Source organism: Gossypium hirsutum, chromosome A12, assembly GCF_007990345.1.
Source record: "Gossypium hirsutum isolate 1008001.06 chromosome A12, Gossypium_hirsutum_v2.1, whole genome shotgun sequence".
In the NCBI taxonomy this organism is placed as follows: domain Eukaryota; kingdom Viridiplantae; phylum Streptophyta; class Magnoliopsida; order Malvales; family Malvaceae; genus Gossypium; species Gossypium hirsutum.
Genome location: NC_053435.1, coordinates 92,888,970 through 92,910,588, shown reverse-complemented (window position 1 = coordinate 92,910,588; position 21,619 = coordinate 92,888,970). Strand labels below are relative to the sequence as shown.

Sequence of the window (21,619 nt, the reverse complement as noted above, 5' to 3'; positions counted from 1 at the left end):
AACGTTTAGATAGTTAATTAAAGAAAAAAGACTAAATTGTAAAAAGTGCAAAATTTATTATTTAATGCATTTAGTGACCAAATGGCTTTATTATTAATTGAGAAATGACCTATGTGGTAATTTAGCCTTAAGTAATGTGGTTGGACGGAAACTTGAATGAAAATATAAAATAAAATATGTTTAATGGCAAATTTGTAAATAAGTTGAAATGTAACTTAAAACATAATGAAATTCATCCACATTTTTCTTCATTCTTCTTCTTGGATGGTCGAACCTCCATGAAAGAAAGTTCAAGCTTCGTCCAAACTTCATAGGATGCATGTAAGTCTAATTTAGTTCCGTTTCTTGTAATTTTTATGTTTTTGGGATCGTTGCAACTAGATCCAGCTGTTGAAGATTTTGAAAACTGTTAAAGATTTTGAATGTTGCCATTGATGAATCTTGTGATTTTTGATGTTAAATGATGAATTTGGAATGTTGATTGATAATTAAAAGTATTTTGTTAAGTAATTTTTGATGAATTTACCAATTAGAGACTAAATTGTTAAAATAATAAAAGTACAAGGATTTAATATGAAATTATTATAAATATGGGCTGATATGGGTGCCATGAATATTTTGCTGTTATAATTTGGCATTAAAAATGGTTAATTTGCATGTTTTGGGCTTATGGACTAAATTGAATAAAAATAAAACTTTAGGGGTAATTTTATAAAAATTTCAAAAATAACCAAATTACATGAAATAATTTTTTTTACTGTCTAAACTGATAAATTGAATGAAATTATTAATTTAGATCAAGATTGGATGGAAAATCGAGGAAAATAGAAAATTACCAAAATGCACCTAAACTTTGGTATTTCTGCAATTTAGCCAGGTAAGTTCGCTATACGATTATTCTTAATTGTATTGAATATTTCATACTATTTCATTATTTGTTAAATATTAAATGTCATTTTGCTATGTTATAAGAAATTGGAACGTAACATTAGTTGGGGCTTTGTGCTAGTGATATTCAGGCTTTGTGCCTAGCAGGCTTTGTGCCTAGTAAGCTTTGTGCCAATGATATTCAGGCTTTGTGCCTAGCAGGCTTTGTGCCAGTGATATTCGGGCTTTGTGCCTAGTAGGCTTTGTGCTGGTGTAATTGTATCAGGCCTCGAGCCTAGCAGGCTTTGTTTTAGTGTGTTATATAGATAACTAGTACAGTAAATATTGTTTCAATTATCCGATGTTGTTTTATTTGGTTTAACATGCATGAAAAAGGAAAAGTAAGGTATGTGCTTCAAATGAACTATGTCATGAAATTATGAAAATGATTGAAACGGTAAGTTTATAATTGGGATGTAAATAGAATGGTTTATAATCTTATGAAAAGATTGATGATTATGTATTACGACTTATAAATCCCAGTATGTTATATATGAAAAGTATATGTGATCTTATTGAATATATTCAATTGTAAGTTGAATGGTGTTCAATAGGTTTATACTAAGTTTAAAGTATTAGTGTTGAATCATGTTGAATCTATGTATTATAGTATTGAAGTGACAAGTTATGTTTCATGTTCTACAAGCTTATTAAGCATTCATTGTTTATGTAGTTGTCTTTCTCTTACTTTACAGATTATTGGAAGCTCGATCGGGTTGGAAGCTCATCTGAGATCTATCACACTATCCAGTGATTATATTGGTAGATTCTTATGTCTTAATCAAGGTTATAATAGCATGTATAGGTGGATTTGTGTATAAATAATCTAGTGGTTATTTTGGTATGTATAAGTATCATTATGGTTAATGTACTTATGGTATCTTGATGGTTGGTGTTAATATTGTTAACTTGATGCATGATTTTATGACCAAAGAGGTAAGTTTGTCATGTTTGCAACATGGTTAATTAAGGTATGCTTGAATATGAAATTTAGTTAATTATGTTTGTATGAAAAATGACCAATTGGGTATATGTTGGTGTAGTTCAATGTGGTTGATTATGGTATAACTTGGTATGGAATGAAACTAAATATATATGGATGAGTTATGATAAAATATATATAAGTTTAGGTATATGTGTGTTTGAGATGCATGAGAATAATGGTTCAAATGGTAAGTTATATTGACATGGTATAAGTCAATTATGGTATGTTATAAAATGTTAGCAAGGTGACCAATTATGCATATGTTTGGTTAAGTTGAATTCTTCCTTTTGAGGTGCCTTATATGGCATATTGGTTGAATGAGATTTGGTCATTCGAATTGGTCTTATTATGCATGTTTTAGGTATGTTTTAATGCTTGATTCTCTGTGCAAATGACTTGTAGGTGTGTACTTGAATTGGGTGAAATAAATGGCTTGAATTTGGCATATTTTTTGTCCACATGGCCTAAAACACGAGCATGTGTCTCAGTCGTGTGTAACACATGGCCATACAATACGGTCGTGTGTCCCTTGTAAGTTTCAAAGGGTAGTAAGTCAGACAGTTACACAACCTAAAATACGGACATTTGTCTCAGCTGTGTGAGTCACAAGACCTAGCCATACGGCCGTGTGACCCCTGCAATTTAAATTTTTCTAAGTTTTTCCTTAAGGTTTCATATGTTTCTGATTTAGTCCCAAATCATTTTTAAAGTGTTTATAAAGCCTTGAGGGCTCGAATAAGGGACAATATGCATGTGTTTGATTGGACTATGATATGATTTACGAAATGTTTTTGAAATGAATAATTTTAAGTTACGTTTTTATGGTAATGCTCCGTAACCCTATTCCGGTAATGGATATGGGTTAGGGTTGTTACATATATGCAGAACAAGGCCTAAAGTATCGATACTAGCACTAAAATATCAATACATGGGCTTAGGTATCAATGCCCCTATGTTGTATTGATACTGTTTTGAGTTTCGAAATTGAAAAATTCAAGAAAAATACCTTATGTATCGATACCTTGTCCAATGTATCGATATTTCCTTCAGATTATCGATACTATGAGCTTGATATCGATACCAAAATGTCATTTGATGTTTTATTTTATGCCAGGGTTAATTTACCACCTTAGTCCTTCATATTTTACCCCTTTTCAGCCCCTATTTACTTGTCAACTTTAACCATATCAATCCATATACCAAATTATCTCCAAACATCCTTTAATCCTAATTTTATGTACCAATTCATAAGCATATAATTATCTCATATAATTTTAAGCAAATATCATGTTTTACAATTAAGTCCCTTTTTATTTCAGCCTTAAAACATATTAGCATTATTATAAAAAATCATTACCCAACTACTTATTTCTTAAACATATGATGTTTTGTAATGAACCTTATAAAAATGCCATTAATTCCAAATTTATAAATTTAACACAATTATCAATATATTACAAAAAAAAATCCTTTAGAGGACTTACACTAAAAATAGTTTATCCTCTCTACATGACATTATTATTATTAACATTTACCAATCAATTTTTCAATTAGGGTCTCATTAATTCATCTTATATCAGTTGTTTACAGCATGTTTGATTGGCATGAATAACTAAACGGTTCCTGGTTGATGCAAAGATAAACAGTTATTCATTAGTTTGGTTCATTGAATCCTTTATTCAACGAAATCCCATTCATCCCCCATTCCATCCTCTCCCATAATAGCCATTCTCCACCAGAACCAAAGAATAGCAATGCAAAGCCTCCACTGAATAAAGAAAAAAACATAACCTCCCATTCTTGCCCTTCACCACTCTCCCTCAGCAAACACCTCAAGCCACCACACCTCCATCCTTGTCTCCTCATTTCCGCTCGATTATTCTCATCCCACGATAGAGTTTTTGATTTTGAGCTTTGAATCAATTACAAAGTTTTTGGCCAAGAAAAGGAAAAAGAAAATAGAGATAAGGGAGATAAGGAAATCGTTCAAGGATTCTCTCAAGGCTCTTGAAGTTAACATTCATTTTACAAATCCCCTATAATTTTTTCTTTCTTTTTCTCTTCCTTGATTTTTTGTAGATGAACATCATGATTTTTTTTCTTTTTGTAGATAGCAAGGGATTTCAATTTCAGGTTGGGATTGTATATACAAAGACTACAATATTTTTCTATTCACTAATTGCTCTATCAGTGGATCAGTGATTTCCCTTTGGATTTTTCTCTTGATTTGGGGTTTCTTTTGTTTTGGTAAGTTTAAATTTTCATTTTATCTTTTTTCTTGGGGGGGTTTGTGCGTTTATGGCAATTTGTTATAACTTTGCTGCCAATTAATTTCCTTTTTCCTTGCAGGTGTTCTTATTTCAAAAGGCTGCCCTCTACAAGTGTAATGTTGCTGGAAAGCCTGCAATGGTCATTCGTGGATTGTATCCTGTTGAAACCATTTCTACTGTTGGCAAAATTTGTGCAGAGGTAAATTCTGTCTCAATGTGCATAGTTGAATCTTTTGACATATGCGGCTCCAAATTAGATACCTATGGCCTTGATGCCCTTTGAGTGACTATGATATCATCCCTTTGCTTCACCTGTGGAATTTGTTTTTGAATTTTATAATATTATGATTCACGTACTCTATATTTTTTTTCCTAGAAATTGCGTATATACATATATATATTAGCATCAGATCTTTTTGTCTCACCTGTGGAATTTGTATTTGGACCTTACAATACCAGAACTTACATTTAACAATGACAGGACTATCTGGCAACACCCTCAACAACTGGCCAGTCTTAAATTGTTATTTTAGAGCATACAATTGTAGAGAGAGAACGCAGGTAATTTATTTGCATAGTGTACTTATATACCATAATGTATTTTAGAGAGAAATGGGTTTATGAACTTGTTTGGGTGCTAAATAGATTAGAGTTACAAATTTTAAGTGATTGTGAGGTAATGCCTATTTCTGATAAATGATAGTGTGATGTTAAATTTGTTGCACCAGTTGTTGATGTTTTGAAAGCTTAGAATGCTTCATCCATACGAGACAGTGTATTGACACCATATTTATGCAATGGAATAATCTTGTGTAACTTATTTTAGAAACACCCATAATTTGTGTTTTGATGTCTAGAAATTTTATAGAGACGACAACAGAAGTAAATTAAATTATTAAACACTTGAATGGAATATGATATTGCAAAGAAAAAAATAATGCATGGTTTTTATAAATAATAATTGTTGTCAGGTGTATAATTATTTTACAGTTAATTATCAATTTGCCTATTGTTGCATGTCACATTTTACTGAAAGTTAATTGATTTTGCAATTTGCATCTGCTTATTAAGTGTTCAAATAGTTCATATTGGCTTTATTACTTCTTCCCTTATAGGTATTCTAAGTCTCTGGTATGTTCTAGCTATTAATACTGTTCTTCCATGTGTTCTATTGCTTCTAAAACAAATTTAACATTTGAAATGTTCTATATTCAACAAACAGTAACCACTCTGCGTATGTGCAAGACATGAGTGCACATAATTTCTTAGAGGTAGGAGCAGCTGCTTTACTTGTTGAAGATATGGAAGCAAAAATGAATGGCCAGCCCTGGAAATATTTTGGCACTGCTGATATGCCTTATCTTGATCAACTCTTACAGACTTCACCAGTCACAACAATTGCCAATTCTATTTACTCGCTCCCATTTGAGAGCAATTACAACATTGAAACACAGTAAAGGAGGACCTCATCAAATTTGGTATGTTATTCACTTACTCTCAGATTATTGCTTTGATGACTTTATGTTTAATATCACTTACCATTATATTATTTGCACGGTTCCTAAGGATCTATTGTGCTGTGATAGACTTATATGGTTGTGCTGTCAGACTGATCTTTGCAATTTGATGGGTGGGAAAGGTTATAGACTGTTAGCTTTTAAGGCAATAATTTCAAGCTTCTTTCCTAGTTAAATGTTTGGAGTCTTGTAGCTTGAGGTTCTGTTTTCTACAAACCTTTTTTCGTACCTAATTGTATTATGACCCCTTTTATGGAGTTTGCAAATTTGATTAAGTTAGAGGGCCTGGGACATTGAAACAGTAGATGAACCCTGCATGTTTTGGTTTGTTGGTGCCATATTACATACAACCAATCTGATGTTTACTGTATTCTGGATCCAAAAGAATTTAACCAATTGTGTTAGAAAGATATGTGTGTGTAACTTTTGTTTCATTCTAAAATTCTTTGTTGCTTTCATTTGGTTATGACTTCTTGGTGTTATACCATGTATGACAAATCTGATGTTAGCCATAATCTGGATTTAAGTGAATTTAGCCAATCCCGTTAGAAAGATATATATTTCAGTTTAAGAGAAAATTAACATGATTATCTAGATACTCTGAAAATTAATCTTCTTTAAATGGTAGTATAAGTAGCAAGGTAGAGCTGTTTGAGTTTAAGAGAAGATTAACTATGCATACTTTTAAACCTAAATTTTGAATAAAGTTGTATGGTTACAATTTGGGTTATTGTGTATAATTTGTGTAAGGCTGATTCTTCTGCAAGCACATTCAGCATTGAAAGAATTGTTCCATTTTTATCTTTTGTTTTCTTAGTTTTCCATTTTATCTTGAAATATCTACATAAAGCTTGATGGTCTACTGGTACAATTGTTGCTAATAGTACTTGGTAATTTTCCTTAAACAAAATAACTCCCTCTACAATTGTTGTAATTTCAGTGCGCTACATGGATGACTATAGTTGTTCCGACCAGTATGACAGCATATCTTTATCTCTACTCTAATGGAGAAGTATCATTGGCTGCCACCCAACCAGTGTAATAGATGTAATTTTACCATATATTAATTTTGAGATCAAAATGTAATTTTATCATATATTAATTTATAATTCCATCTTTTTTAAAGGTACTAAACATATTTTTAATATTTTGAGGGGCTAAAGTGCAATTTTACCATAGATCAATTTGTAATTTTATTCTTTCTAAAGGGACTGAATTGAAAATTTTTTATTTCAAAGGCTATGAGTTTTGATTTTTTATTTCACATATGAAAAGAACTAATGTTACTAAAATTTAGTAATTTTTATATAAAATTTGAAGGTTTTTATTTCATCAAAAGATTGCTATAAATAATTAATTTATTAAAGAGTATACCTTATAATTAATTGTTGTTATCATGTTATTATAATGGATAAAAGAAAATATAAAAAATATGTTTTCCATTAAAATTGACTATTAAAATAAAATGTTATTAGAGGATTATTATATTGTATGTTAAACTCATTTTTATATTGGCGATTATGACCTAAGAGAACATGTGAGAGGCTAGGCAAATATATTAGGCATTGAAATATTCTTAAAAATAATTTTATATTAAGAATGCTATTAAATTATATATTTTTATTAAATTGTATTTAATAAAATTATGTTAAAATATGATTAAATTATTTATTTTTATTAAAATATATTTAACAATAATCTTATTAAAATTTAATAATAATAATCATATGTATACAAAAATTTTGCTAATGGTACTTTGGTCATTTAAGCCTTTTTCCTTATACTATTACAACATTTATTCCATTCAACTAAACACAAGAATTCTATTACAGCTCTATTCAATTTCATTCAACCAAACAATTGAATTACTGATTACAGCTCTATTCCATTACAACTCTATTCCATTACAGCTCTATTCAATTATAGCCCTATTCTATTACAGTGAACCAAACATATAGTTAGTATTTGAACAAAGCATTTGCACTTCCTTTATGTTTTAGCAAAACCATCATTTGTAACAATTTCTTAGTATTATAATTCTTCAATTATTTTCCTCCTCCTCCTCTCGAATCCACATCCTTACAGTACGTTTGGTTGGCTGTAATGGAATAGGGTTGTAATTGAATAGAGCTGTAATTGTAACAACCTATTTTCAGTGAAATCGGAACAGTGGTTTCGTGACCACAAATCCGAGCTAAAAAGCAAATTTTATTTTAAAATTATGGCATGGTCTATATTATGATAGAAAGGTTGCATGAAAATTTTTGTACTAAGAGATAATAAAATTTTTGTGAAGAGGGGTTAGGACTGTTAGATAGTGAGAAAATGGTGAATTTAAAGAATAAACTGTACTTATTTGCTGGACCAAAAATTCTGAAAATTTTATGGTAAAAAGATATGTGAGTCTAGTTTCAAGAAAATTAGAGGTTCTCAATTTGGAATTCTGTAGCTAAAGATATAAATAATTTAATGATTATGACTCAGATGGACAGTTTTGTTATGAACATAGGAAAATTTTTGAAATTATGTGTAATTATTCTATAAACTTCTGAAAATTTTATGGTAACCCTGTTCCGGTGACGGATACGGGTTAGGGGTGTTACATTTATTGGTATCAGAGCTACGGTTTAGCCAGTTCTCGAACTAACGTAGCAAATATGGGATTAGCTATACATGTCATTATTTATATTTGATTGTGTGATATCTCTTGACCATTTAAAATGTGGTTTTCTTATAGTAAATGTCCTCCAACAGAGCAAGAATTGAACCTGAGGACGCTGAGAGTACAGCTCAAGCTTCTGGATATCGAGCTGAATCTAGTAGTAGAAGGCCTGAGTCTGAAGGCCTAGGTGATCAAGCTAAAGCAGCTTCTTTGAAATGATGAATGAATGGTTTACACAGTAGATAAGAACAAATCTGAATCTTGCTGTTCAGCAACCTCCCCCACCTGTTTTTCGACATGTTCCTGATATGCCACAGGGCACTGAGTCTTTCAGAATTGGTAAAGCTCCAGTTGATAAAATTAGAAAATATGGGGCTGAAGAATTCAGAGCTACTACAGATGATGATGCGGAAAAAGCTGAGTTTTGGCTGGAGAATACTATCCGAATATTTGATGAATTATCTTGTACACCAGCCGAGTGCCTGAAATGTGCAGTTTCTTTATTGAAAGATACAGCCTATCATTGGTGGAAAACTATAACATCAGTTGTTCCAAAAGAAAATATTACTTGGGAGTTTTTCCAAACAGAATTCAGGAAAAAATATATTAGCCAAAGATTTCTAGACCAGAAAAGAAAAGAATTTTTGGAGCTCAAACAGGGGAATAAGACTATATCAGAGTATGAATGAGAATTTGTTCGGTTAAGTCAATATGCAAAAGAAGGGGTTCAAACCGAGGCTGAAATGTGCAAACACTTTGAAGAAGGGTTGAACGAAAATATTAAATTGTTGGTTGAAATTCGTGAATTGAGAGAATTTGTTGTATTAGCTAACTGGGCCAAGAAAGCATAGAATTAAATAAAGAAAAAAAATAAGCTGAAAAAGAAATTTGGGTTTCTGGGAAGAGATTTATCGGTAAGGCACAGTCATTTGTATCTAAGAAATCCAAGAAATATCAGGATCGTTCCACTACTTCTGTGGGATATTCTGATAGAGAGCGGGGCTCTCAATGCTCCAACCAGAGATTTTCATCTCCTTCAATAACTAGTGTTGGTAGTGTTTGGCAATTCGAAATCAAAATGCAAACATTGCAATAAATTTCATTTTGGAGAATGTCATTTTAAAGGTGGAGCATGTTATGGATGTTGTTCATTTAATCATTTTATCAAAGATTGTCCAGAAAGAGTTGAAAAAGATGTTGATCAGACTCCAAAGCTGAATAATCCAGTCTCGAGGGGAAAACCACCCAGACAATCCAGAAATGTTAGCGGTAGCCGTAGCGCTACAAAAGATTAAACAGCAAAATCAGGGGTACGAACTCTCGCCCGAACATATGCTATACGTGCTAGAGAGGAGGCATCCGCACCAGACGTTATTACCGGTATATTTTTTTTACTTGACACTAATATTATTGCATTGATTGATCCTGGTTCTACACATTCATATATATGCATGAAATTAGTATTTGATAAAAACTTACCTGTGGAATTCACTGAAATTGGGGTAAAAGTCTCGAATCCCTTGGGTCAAAATGTGATGGTGGATAAAATTTGCAAAAATTGTCCACTGATGGTAAATGGGTATTGCTTTCTGGCTGATTTAATGTTATTACCTTTTGATGAATTTGATGCAATCTTGGGTATGGATTGGTTAACCCAACATGATGCAGTAGTGAATTGCAAACAGAAATATATTGTGTTAAAATGTCAAAATGGTGAATTGCTCCATATTCAATTTAATAATTCAGACAGGTTGTCAAATATGATTTCAAAAGTATCTAACTCGAATATCTATCGCACCTTACCGGATGGCTCCAACTGAGTTGAAAGAGTTAAAAGCACAACTGCAAGAATTGATTGACAGAAGTTTTACTCGACTTAGCCAATCACCTTGGGGTGCTCCAGTTTTATTTGTAAAGAAAAAATATGGATCTTTGAGACTGTGTATTGATTACAGGCAGCTCAACAAAGTCACAGTAAAGAATAAGTACCCGTTGCCTCAGATTGATGACTTGAAGACTTGTTTGATCAGCTGAAAGGTGCTACAGTGTTTTCAAAGATTGATCTTCGATCAGGTTATTATCAGTTATGTGTAAAGGAGTCAGATGTGCCAAAAATAGCCTTCAGAACCAGGTACGGGCATTATGAGTTTCCGGTTATGCCGTTTGGGTTAACTAATGCACCTACAGTATGCATGGATTTGATGAATCGGATATTCAAACCGTACTTAGACAGATTTGTGGTAGTATTCATTGATGATATTTTGGTTTATTCTCAGGATGAAGAAGAACACGCAGAACATTTAAGAATTGTGTTGCAAATTCTGCGAGAGAAACAGTTATATGCTAAATTCAATAATGTGAATTTTGGCTTCAAGAAGTGGGTTTTCTTGGACATATTGTATCCGCCGAAGGCATCAGGGTAGATCCAAGGAAAATCTCAGCTATTGTCAATTGGAGTCCGCCGAAGAATGTATTTGAAATTAGAAGTTTCTTGGGTTTAGCTGGTTATTATCGGAGATTTGTACAGGGATTCTCTATGATAGCTTCTCCGATGACTCGATTATTGCAAAAAGATGTAAAGTTCGAGTGGACTGATGAATGTCAGCAGAGTTTCAACCGATTGAAAGATCTACTAACGAAAGCACTTGTATTAGTGCAGCCTGAACTGGGTAAGGAATTTGTTATTTATAGTGATGCCTCATTAAATGGTTTAGGTTGTGTCTTGATGCAAGAAGGTAAAATAATAGCCTAAGCTTTAAGACAACTTAAATCACATAAAAGAAATTACCCAGTACATGATCTTGAATTAGCTGCTATTGTATTTGCGCTGAAGATATGGCGACATTACTTGTACGGTGAGAACTCTTATATTTATACTGATCATAAAAGCTTAAAATATTTGACGACGCAGAAAGATTTGAATTTGAGACAGCGCAGGTGGCTTGAAATGATAAAGGATTATGATTTGACTATTGATTACCATCCAAGTAAGGCTAATGTTGTAGCTGATGCCTTGAGCCGGAAATCTCTGTTTGTTTTACGAGCTATGAATACCTGGTTGTCACTGACTGATGATGGTTTAATCCTAGCTGAATTGAGAGCTAAACCGACATTTCTACAGCAAATATGTGAAGCTTAGAAGAATGATGAGAAGTTACAGGTTAAACGGGCACAGTGTGAGTCAGGTACTGATTTTGAATTTCAGGTTGGGATTGATGGTTGTATGTTATTCAGAGGTAGGGTATGTGTACCTCAGAATTCAGAGCTCATACAGAAGATTCTATACGAGGCTCACAGCGGTACTATGTTTGTACATCCGGGGAGTAATAAAATGTATAATGATCTGAAAAAGATATACTGGTGGTCGGGAATGTAACGTGATATCTCTGAGTTTGTATCAATGTGTTTAATATGTCAGCAAGTTAAAGCTGAACATCAGGTACCTTCGGGGTTACTTTAGCCAATTACTATACCGAAATGGAAATGGGAAAGAATCACTATGGATTTTGTATCGGGGTTACCGTTGTCTCTGAGGAAAAAAGATGCTATTTGGGTGATTGTTGACCGATTGATAAAGTTAGCGCACTTTATTCCGGTACGTATGGATTATTCTTTAGATAAACTGGCTGAACTGTACATATCTGAGATTGTCAGGCTACATGGAGTGCCGGTCTCCATTATATCGGATAGAGATCCCCGATTTACGTCTCGTTTCTGGAAAAAATTACAAGAAGCCTTGGGTACTCAGTTGTATTTCAGCATTGCATTTCATCCTCAGACAGATGGTCAATCTGAGCGTGTAATTCAAGTATTCGAAGATATGCTCCGATGTTGTATATTAGAGTTTGAAGGTAATTGGGAGAGTTATCTACCTTTGATTTAATTTGCTTACAATAATAGTTATCAGTTCAGTATTAAAATGGCTTCGTATGAAGCTTTGTATGGTAGAAAATGTAGAACACCGTTATATTGGACAGAGCTCAGTGAAAAGAAGATACATGGGGTTGATTTCATCCGGGAAATGGAAGAAAAAGTAAAGGTTATTCGGGATAGTTTAAAAGCAGCTTCTGATCGTCAAAAATCATATGCCGATCTTAAATGAAAAGAGATTGAATTTCAGGCCGGTAACAAGGTATTTTTGAAAGTGTCTCCTTGGAAAAAGGTTCTCCGATTTGGTCGAAAGGGTAAATTGAGTCCAAGATTTATCGAACCATATGAGATTATAGAAAGAATTAGACCGGTCGCTTATTGATTAGCATTACCACCGGAACTTGATAGAATCCATAATGTTTTTCATGTGTCTATGCTGCGACGATATCGGTCAGATCCTTCACATGTTATTTCTCCGGCGGAAGTGGAGATTCAACCGGATATGACTTACAGTGAAGAACCGGTCAAGATATTGGCACGGGAAACAAAGGAGCTTAGAAATAAAAAAATAAATTTGGTGAAAGTATTGTGGCAAAAGCACGAGATTGAGGAAGCGACATGGGAACCGGAGGAGACAATGAGGAAACAATACCCAAACCTCTTTACTGGTAAGATTTTCGAGGACGAAATTCTTAAAAGGGGGGAGAGTTGTAACAGCCTATTTTTAGTGAAATCGGAACAGTGTTTTCGTGACCACAAATCCGAGCTAAAAAGAAAATTTTATTTTAAAATTATGGCATGGTCTATATTATGATAGAAAGGTTGCATCAAAATTTTGATAAGAAGATTTTATTGATTTTGTAGTTAATTGAAAAAAAATGCATTTTCGGGACTCTATTCCTGTAAACTGGATTCGTAAATATTTTTAATAAATATTTACGAAGTTAGTTGTGTGGTTAATTAGGTTTTGGATAGGTGAATTTGTTAAATTAAGAGCAATTGAGTGGAAGGACTAGATTGAACATAGGGTAAAAGTTGAATTATAGAATAGAGAAAATTCAAGGGACTAAATAAGAAATTATACCATAAATTGACATGTGTGTGGTAAAAATAATTTCCATGTGTATACGTAATATACATATATTAGTAATTATTATATATTTACTTATAATTTAAGTAAATATTATTATATTATTATATTATATTAATTAAATAAAGTAAATAAAATAAATTAAATTATGACAATTGTGTGGTAATAATAATGTAAATGTGTAATAAATACATATGTACATTTGTAATACATATATGTATTTATTTATTATAGATATTATAATATAATAATATAACTAAAATATAATAAACATAAACTAAATAAATAAGCAAAAGAAACAAAGGAAAGAAAAAAAAAGGAAAAATAGAATAGAAACGAAAAAAACAGGGGAGAAACAAAGAAAGGAAAAAGGGAAAGAAAGAAAAGGGAGAAATTAGGGTTTAAGATTTCAAGTTCAATTGACCCGGAAAGATCGAAAAAGGAAAGTGATCGTGGAAAAGAAAAGATATCGGATTAAAATAATTTCGATTACAAGTTGCTATCGAGGTAAGTTCGTATAACTTGAATGAGTAAGTAAATATGTTAATTTAAATGTTGTATTTTATTGTATATGATGTATGAAATTGAATATATGAATTATATAGATGTGAAATGAAAGAAATGATACATATTTGGAAATTAATAAATGGGTGAAATTCCGTTTGAATATTAGTGATCGATGGATAATGGAAATTTCCCGAAATATATGAGGTTCTGCATGTGTTGCAGAAATAGATTGAGTTGGGATGGAAAAATCTGACAAAAGCCTTCTCGAGAATTAAAAGTGAATAGGATTTATTCCTGATTCATTAAAAGAAATTAAAATGAATAGGATTTATTCCTGATTCACTAGAAATATATAAAGTTGATAGGATTTGTTCCTGATTCACTATGGTAACTCAAGGTGAATAGGATTTTCCCTAAAATGGTAATCTTGATTTGCTACAGTTACTTGATATGTAACTCGAGAGAGTGCTTGATGATTTAACATCCTAAGGGCTAAATCCTGGATATGAATTGACGAAGTATAAAAATGTACACTTTGTGTGTACTACTAGAAAATCCATCGATAATTCCAATGATTCAACGGATGAGATAGTAAAACAAAACATGCGAAATATGAGATGGAATGAGACAATAGCATGATGAGCTCATCTATGCCTATTGGTATGTTTGTTACTAATGTGTTTGATTGAAATGTTTATGAATAGGCAAATAACCAAAATGAATGGAAATTATGCTTTTATATGATTTAAATATTAAATATGATTGGTATGTTTGATTCATGTTATATAAACTTACTAAGGATAAATATGCTTATTAGGTTTTATTTTCCTTGTCTTATAGTGCTTGAAAGCTCGAAAGAAGTGGAAGAAGGGTTGGAGACTTCATCACACTATCATATTGTCAAATTTGGTATAATGATTTACTTATTTTGAAAACAGCATGTATAGCTAAATTAGTGAAATAATAAATGTTACACAATGTTTGGAAGTTAGCCATTAGTATGGCTAGCAATGATATATATATAAACATACGAGTTCATAAGGTTATAAATGGTTCTCATACACACATGGATGAAATAGTATAAGTATGGTAAGGAAAAATATGCATATTGATGTGCCATATGGTATATTAATTAAGGATATATGATATTATGTAATAGGTATTTGTGATGTTAAAGTAGAGTTTTCTTACATGAGAAACTATGTACATAATATGATAGTGAAGGAAAATAAAAGGAAGTGATAGGAAATATTGTAGTGAAAGGAAATAAAGGTGTTTTAAACTTAGTCATTAATATTTTGCACTAAAATAGTCTTACATAATAGTTGTAGTCTGACTTTAAAAATCAACCAAAAATTGTGAAAATTGAATTAGAGGTTGAATTAAATATGAAATTAAAGTCTATTGAGTATTGTTTCATATAAAGAAAACTTTGTAAGCAAAAGAATTTCATATTAAGAGATATTTGAATTTGTGTAAGACAGAGTCAGGATGATTTTGAAATCTCCTGTTCTTAATTGATAAAATCATTAACAATTGTACAAAAATAATTATGAGTTATAATTTATATACTTAGAATCCTTGATGAGTCTATTTTCAAAAAAAAATGAACAAGAACATCATTCGAATCTTGTATTAAGAGATAATAATTTTTTTTCTGAAGAGGGGTCAGGACTGTTAGACAGTGAAACAAGGTTGAATTTAAAGAATAAACTGTACTTATTGGCTAGACCAAAAATTCTGAAATTTTTATGGTAAAAAGATATGTGAGTCTAGTTTTAGAAAAAATTAGCGGTTCTCAATTTGGAGTTCTGTAGCTCAAGATATAAATAATTTAATGACTATGACTCAGGTAGACAGTTTTGTTATGAACATAGGAAAATTTTTGAAATTATGTGTAATTATTCTATAAACTTCGGTAACATCTTGTAACCCTGTTCCGGCGACGGATACGGGTTAGGGTCGTTATAGTAATAGAATAGAGCTGTAATGGAATAGAGTTGTAATAAGTAATTCAACTGTTTGGTTGAAAAGAATGGAATAGAACTGTAATAGTATTCTTGTGTTTGGTTAAATGGAACGATGTTGTAATAGCATAAGGAAAAAAAACTAAAATGACCAGAATACCCTTAGCAAAATTTTTTTGAAGGTAGATGATTATTGTTATTGTTATTAAATTTTAATAAGATTATTATTGAAAATAATTTAATAAAAATAATTAATAGTTTAACCATATTTCAACATAATTATTATTAAATATAATTTAATAAAAAATATAATTTAATAACATTCTTAATATAATTATTATTATATGAATTAAAAAATCAAAATATATAATACTATAAAAATATATATAATCTACTTTATTATTTTTAAATTGCAATACATATTTAATGTGCTAAAATATCATTACTGAAATAAATAATTTAATTATTCTACAATAAAAAAATAATTAAATATTAGAAGTAAGAAATAACTTATTGCTAAAAAAGTAATAAATAACTTGAGAATTATATTTCACATCCAAATATAATATTCATATATTAACAAAAAGTCACGTGATTTCATTAGTTTATATGTCATAATCCATATGTTTTAAAATTTTACAACATCAAAAAGTTACATCATTGTAATGACATTCTATCATGTCATTATACCATCCAAATATTACAAACACAAAAAGTTACCAAAATAACACAACCAAGATTTTTAATGGTCAACAAGAAATCTTCTGACCCATTCCAATTGCATAGCAGAATGTAAACTAAAGAAAATGAGCATTTGCGCTAGATAATCTGGAATTTTTCTCAATGCTCGATAGCATTCATCCTCAGTTAAACCTTCTACTTCACATAATGTTGGATATAATTTCAGAGCACTTTCTTGAATGGTCATTTCTAACTTTTGTTGAATTACCACTTCAGATGCAATACTCTTACTGATTTCAAGGCCAACGGCCCGTATATTTTCTGTCAATAAAGCGGCAGCATCATTAAATGAAGTAGAAAAATCACTTGCATCAGAAATCTTTTTTTTCTTCTTTGAAAATGCAGAATCACCTTGGTTTCTAGCTGGTTGCGGTTCTAGTTGCAGTTGTGTAGCTGAAAGATCCATGTCATCCAAAGAAACATCAGCTTCAGATCCATGGAAATCGTTTCTTTCTTCATGAGTATTTGTAGCAGCTACATCCTCAGCATTTATTTTTTCAATAATATCAGCAGCTGTTTGAGCATCTTTTCTAGTGGCTCGATCTTTTGCATAGATGGCAGTAAGTTGGTCATAATAAGGGAAACTCCAATGTCTGAATTGAGCTGCTTCTTTATGACTCTATAAAAATGAGAAATTCATATTAGATATAAGTTTTGTCAAAATAAGCTAATAAAGAATTAAAATAATTCTTACATTTATATATGAGTTCCACACTGCATCTTCAACAACAACAAGCTGCCTATGCTCATCCCAACCAAAGCCGCTATTGTTTTTTCCACTAAGCATGTCATAAACGATTGACCATTCCCTTTTCAATGTCCTAATCCTCGATTCAAGATTAGGTTTAGCCTTCAACATGGCATTGGGTAAAACTTTTTCTAACATTTTTTCTAACTCATTTAAATAGCCAGCTTTGAATCCCGTATCTGCATTAAAGGTTTCGGCATTGTGCAAGTCGACCATACAAGCAACCAACGCAGCATCTTCTTCTGGAACCCATTTCCTTTTGGTTCATCGAGAACTTTAGGAAGAAACACTTGATTGGGAAAAACTTGACATAACTATCTTAAGAAAAAACGCAAATGGAAATTAAGTTCAATATTATGCATCAAAAGGTCAACACTTTATAAAATTATAACACATGATGAATCAAAAGAAAATAAATTATCATTCAACAAGTCTAGTACAATACAAAAAAAAAATTCAAACACCACCAAAGTTTCATAAACTAGATATATGAAATAACATAAACAACTTAAACATTTACTATTTTTACCCTAAACCTAACTAATTTCTAGATGCTTGCCACTCATCGAACATTTGGTTGGCTAGTTCCATCCTCCAAGTAGCTCATGCATCCGACGGATGAATATTTATGATATTTGGTTCATCGTCATCTATCACATTACTAGGTAATCCTTCTCCCAACTCCTCTTCAATAGGATCTAAACTCATACAGGTTCGAATAAAATTATGGAGCAAACAACATGCAATAATAATTCTATTGTGGACCCTTACAGGATAAAATGATTGACTCCTAAGTATTCCCCATCTAAGTTTTAATAACCCAAAACATCTTTCAATAACATTACGCGCTGAAGCATGTTTCATATTGAAAATTCTCCCGGAGTACTTGGTTGGTAACCCTGACGCCACTCATTCAAATGATATCTTTGTCCTCTAAAAGGTGCAAGAAATCCTTCACAATTTGTGTATCCAGCATCAACAAGATAATAACAACCTATAAAAAGAAACTATTTGTTATAGTTAATTTCCCAAAAAAGTATGATCTTAAAAATTAATTCCAATTCCTCTAATTTTTGCATTTTACCATAAGGAATTTTTAGTCCATGTTTCCTACTAATGGCATCTCGAAGAACTCGTCCATCAACATCAGAACCTTCCCAACCAGGAAGAACATAAACAAATTGCATATCAGGTGTACAAACACCTAACATATTTGTTGTTATGTCATCTTTTCGCGTTCGATATCTAGGTTTATCAACTGTTGGAACCCTAATCTTGATGTGGGTTCCATTTAAAGCACCTAAGCAATTCTACATCACATGTATAAAATCTCAAGTTAGAATACTATATTTAAATCCAAATGTACTAAATTATATACGAGCTATATATAGAAATCACTCCAATACCTTAAACCATTTCCACCTTGGGTCTGTAGAATTAGCTATAATTGGATCTGCCTTTTTAAATAACACATTTTGTAAGCATATGACAGGATTTAAAACATTGTGAAATGATTTGCTAATAGTTTCCCCGGACCTATTAAAGTGATGCTTGATAACTCGATTTTTAAGGTGATGAGAAATGATATGTAAAAACATTGTCACTTGCTCATCAACAAGCATGTTCCTTGATGACTTTAATTCCCCTAAAGTTTGTAACATCTCACATAGTTTAAAAAAGGCAGTTCTATTCATCCTAACTTGTTCAATACACGTCTCGTCACTAGCATATACAAGTCTTTTCACATAATCTCATTTTGCATAAAAATCTAAAATATAGGATCTAACCCTTGGTCTATAAGTATGTAGGCTATGAATGGTACCCAATGCAACTAAGAACCAACTCGCAACTATACACATTTGAAACCATATTGTAATAGCAAGACCAATTCTTTTACGCCTCTCATTTTGTGCTATTAAAGGCAGACGAGCCATTACTGCAAGATATTAAAGTGTTACATATCTTCAAATCGTAGTAAAAGGGTCATATTTCTCCAATACTAATTTCAATAATAGTAAAACAAAATCAAAGAATTTAATTGCCAAAGAACTTACAGTGATTCAATGAATACAAAATGCTCAACTCTGGGTGAGGAAGCAATCAAACAAGCCAAATAAGAAGAGGAAACAATAACAAATTGTTAAAGAAAAAATGAACAATACATATTAATAAATAGGATAAGTCTATTTAAAAATATATTTGCTTATGTATAAGTAAATAATTTATCAAGCATTTAGTAGTGAAGAAGAAAGAAGATGATGTGAAGGAAGAAGATGTAAAAATGTTTACCTGACCTTGGATGAAGGGGAGGAATGCCGGAGTCGAAGAGTATGTGAAATGGCTGCCAATTGAGAGTGTTTTTGAGGTGAAATTTTGGTAAGGGTAGAATAAGGTTGTTCAAGCAACGAATAGCTAAACGGTGAAGAGGGAACGGAATAAAAATCCCCAAAAATCTCAGCTTAAGCTTGGAATGGAATACACCCGTAATAGGGTATTCCATTGAACCAAACGCCAATTTAAGTGGGCCTGAAGAATAGGCTGGTAATAGGCATGTAATGGCTTAGCCATTACCTTCAACCAAAAACACTGTTAATGTTTTTTTTATATATAAATAAATCTTTGGCTCTTAACATATCATGCCTATGTATGACATTAATTAAGGATTTTCTAATCACAAACACATATTCTTATCAAGGCTGTCCATTTGAGTGACAATCGCTAAAATATTTATACCTCAGCTTAGAGGATTCTAAATTAATATCTGCATTTTGTTTGAAATTTTTACCATAAAAACTTTAGAATTTTTACTTAAGCCAATCAATATAGTTTATTCTTCAAATCTTCCCATATTCTGCTGCTGAGCAACTATGACTCTTCTTTACTAAAAATCTATTATCTTTTAGTACAAGTCTCATATTAAGTTACCATTTGTTTTTGTTGAAAATAGACTTATTAAGATTTCATCCATATAAAGTTAATTTCCTAAAAATTATTGTATAATTTATAATGATTTTTCAAAGTTAGAACAGAGGAAGCCAAAATCATTCTGACATTGTCTCACAAAAATTCATATGTCTCATAATGTACTACTCCTCTACTTACACTGTTTCTTTTATGATAAACTGGACTCAGTAAGCTTTAATTCCATTTTTAATTAAACTTATTATTCGATTTTTACAATTTTTGGTTAATTTTCAAAGTTAAGCTACTGCTACAATCTAAAATTGTTTTAGTAAATACTCTTTATTTTTCCCGTGAAAACTTGATGCTTTGTATAAATTTACTTACTATAGTATTTTATTTATATTCATATAGTATGCATTCTAATCATAACACAATTAACTCAATTCTTTGAAGTACAATTAAAGCTAACATGAAAACTTACCTCTTTTATCAAAGATTTCTTCTTTTTTGGTTCTTTTCCTTTCCTTCTTCAAATCATGACCATCCTTCTCTTTCTTTCAAAATTTTCTCCACTTCCATCTACTAACTCCTTGTTCTAAATTTATGTACATACTCTCTAGGATTTCTTTTTCATTTTTCTTCTTTGGTGCCTAGAGAAATTTCCAAGAAATTTGAGAGAAATGGTAGAATTTTATGATAAAGGATTAAGTTGCATAAAAAGCTAAAGTTCCCCTATTTATACTAGTGATGGACGCTGATGAAGCATGAAAAATTTTCATTCATGTTTCGGTAAAAAAATCTCTTAATTAATATTAAAATATTATAAAAAATCTATTAGTCATGATTTCAATCCATTGGTCACAATTTATTCTTATTTTTCAATTTAATCTAATGGCTCAAATTTGTCCATAACCAAATATATTTTCCCATAATTATCTTATTTAAGAAATGGTTATTTTACCTTATTCTTTCTCTACAATTCCATCCTTTTTATGACATCTTATTGGTAAAATTTATAATTTAGTTCTTCTCATTTTTTCATTTGTTCAATTTAATCCTTTTGGACCTTTTCATCCTTAAAATAATTTCACTATTGGCCCTTCAAGTTTTTCATATTTATATTTTAACCCCTCACATTTTAAATATTTACATTTGGATCATAAAAATTTTCACAACATATTTTACTTTTATGATTTATTCCCTAGTTCAAATTAATATTTCACAACATAATTCTTATTTCATTTTTCTCTAATCCCTTACTTTCTTTATATCTTATTTCACTAAAAGTCTATCTCATATTATTTTTGACTAAGGGGTTTTAAGAATGTTACAAATAATTTATAATTACATTACTTTTTTATTTTATTAATGATTTAAAAAAATAAAATTTAAAAAAAACTAATATTATAAAAATATTATAAATTTAATATG

The 21,619-nt window shown here is 31.1% G+C and overlaps 1 long non-coding RNA gene across 1 annotated transcript; it reads left to right on the top strand.

Annotated features, from left to right (window-relative positions):
• Positions 1 to 3,509: 3,509 nt before the first annotated feature.
• LOC107938724 (uncharacterized) lies at positions 3,510 to 6,821 on the top strand. The gene is made up of 6 exons (XR_001694959.2): positions 3,510 to 3,924; positions 4,023 to 4,159; positions 4,262 to 4,381; positions 4,664 to 4,743; positions 5,405 to 5,660; positions 6,640 to 6,821. It is a non-coding gene; the product is annotated as an uncharacterized lncRNA (long non-coding RNA).
• Positions 6,822 to 21,619: the final 14,798 nt, after the last annotated feature.